Here is a 2,765-nt window from a genome sequence, read left to right on the forward strand (position 1 = left end):
ATACCATCTGTAACAGTCCAGACCACCCGCTAGCACGATATTATCCGCTTTGGCACACAAGGCCTCACGGTTTTGCCTTTGACGATAGGTATGATAGCCTAAGCCCCCCACACTCCCTCGTCAAAACACGTCATGCTAGGGAGATGTATCCACACCCTTATAAGGCATGCTTCGTTCCCCTCCCCAACCGATGTGGGACCTTATATATATGGATGTACTCTTTATGAGATTTTGTAAGTTGTATGGTATCTATGGATGTACGTTATCGAACGAAAGTAATTTTCGGGAGCGGTTTTGCGGTTTAAAGTTTCAAACAGGCTCATATTTTAGTATTAAATAGTATAAAAGTCGTCGTAATGTCCGAGCTATCAGAGTAGCGCAGCCAGAAGCGCGAGCTCTGGTAGTTAGGGTGTTACACAAGGAGGAGTGTTGTGATAAACATGATGATGTGGATGCTCATTCATTATATGGATGACTGATTTTTCCTATGAAAGAATGAAACTCCCAAGCCAAACTGAACTTAAATGAAGTTTGGAAAAGTCAATATTTTATCTCTATAAATAGTGAGGTCTCAGAGAATTGATGTACAACAATAACACACTGTTATTTTTCTTACACAATCAATAACAATTCTCTCTCTCTATTACCTATATACAAAAGTTTTTTCCCTCTCTCTTTCATACGTTACTAATATATATATATTATAAATCATTTATATTGAAATGTATATATCTTCATCTATAGTTTGCTAACCAAATTAGAGTAAATTACCATTTTATAAAAAATTTGAACACTAGTAAAATTAACTGCAAAACACTTAATTAATCTTATATTTATAAAAGATGAATTTCCTTAAACAAAAATACACCGTCATTAAAATTTTGTTTACTTCATTAAAAAAATACATTAAATTTCAATATTATTCCTTTAACATCATTTTCAACATATTTGAACCCTAACTTTTTCTAATAATAATATTTAAGGTTTGATTGGGTGAGCTTTTAAGAAAAAATATTTTTTGAGTTATCTTTTTTTAAAAGATCTTATGAAAAGGTAAAAATAATTTTATAGTTAAATATCTCTTACAAAATTATTTTTTTATTTATCAATTATATTTGGATATAATAATATAAAAATATTGTTTGTTTATTTATTATGTAAAAAATATCTTTTTAAAAAAATATAAATTGTAACTTTTCAAAAAATATATTTTTTTAAATTTTTCTAGTGATTTTATTTGTACTACTAAAAATTTATTAAACACGCTAAAAAATAAAAAATATTTTTTCATTGAAAAAATTATTTTTATTAACTTAACGGCGCCCAAACAAATACTAAGAAAAACGCAAAATTCATCTAAATTCATACTCATCAACAAAAAATTACTCTCGTACTATTAGAATAAATAGTTAAATTGATCCTTGAAAGATATTGCGATCTCGATTTTGGTCCTCGAAAAATTTTTTTAATCAAATTCATTCCTAAAAAAAATTTAAGTTAGCTACGTTAGTCCTTCTGTCACTTCTCTTATTGACAATATTAACATAATCTGACTTAGCACGTTAAGTCACATGTCAGCAAACACAAGTGACACCTACTTGGTCCCCAGCATGATAATTTTGTAAAATTTAATCAAATTAATCCTTAAATAATAAACTGTAATTCCAAACTAGTGCATATATATCTCTTTTCTTTTAAATGAAATTGCAGTAGTTCCTTCAGCCAAAGCTTGTGAATTAGAGAAGTTTACTCAACTCTGTACTGAATCCTAATGATTTTGGAAGAATTGTTGAGAAGATGCTACAGATAGTTAGCCTCACAAAAAGACATATTCTAAAACAAATTGATTTTCTTAAGAATTATGGATTTTCTTTAGAGCAAATGAGGTAGATGATTGTTGGATGCCCTTAACCACTCGCTTTAAACATTGACATTATGAAACTCAGCTTTAATTACTTCCAAATATAGATGAAAGGGACCATTCTTCACATATGGTATGGAGTCAATAGGAAAACTAAGGTATAAGGTAATTTCACAAATAAAATGCAAAAATCTTAAACCAACACTAGAATAAAAATTCAGCAGAAATAATGAACTTCATTGACATAATACAAACAAATTGCTTTAAAATAAAATAAAAACAGAGCCATGGATCAATCTTGTATTACCGAAAAAAATTAGTCAATATGAACAAAATCCTAACCCCAAAAATGATTTTCAATTCAGTCATACATAATGAGGAGAAATCCATTTTTACTGGGGTACAATCGAAACAAGAAACAAGCTTTCAAAAAAAATAGATTTGGTTATTTAAGGGTGCTTTAGTATGAGTCAATTGATGAGTTTCATCAACAAATTTTATGGGTTAAGGTAAGAAACCCTCCAACCATTATGATTTATCAATTTTATGAACCCTAGATTTATGTATATGTGAACTTAGTTATATTAGTGTTGTTGGTTGAATTTGGAGCACTTGGAACAAGGTATTGGTGGCTAAAAGCTTATTGGTGTTGATTGAGAGCCTTGGAAGCTTGAGTTGTGATATGTTGGGTATAAACCGCTGTCATTAAGGTACGATTTAAATTTCATTTAAGTATCGTGTGGTGTAATGTGAATTCCTAGGTTAGATGTCCCTAGGAATAAACTTGAATAGCATATTTGAATATGTTGATATGTGTAGTGGATGTATGGACGAGATTGATATTAGTATGGAGGGAATTGATATGGTATTATGGAATTGATGTTGGTATAGATAATGTTGAGAT

This window comes from Arachis ipaensis, chromosome B10, assembly GCF_000816755.2.
Source record: "Arachis ipaensis cultivar K30076 chromosome B10, Araip1.1, whole genome shotgun sequence".
Classification (NCBI taxonomy): domain Eukaryota; kingdom Viridiplantae; phylum Streptophyta; class Magnoliopsida; order Fabales; family Fabaceae; genus Arachis; species Arachis ipaensis.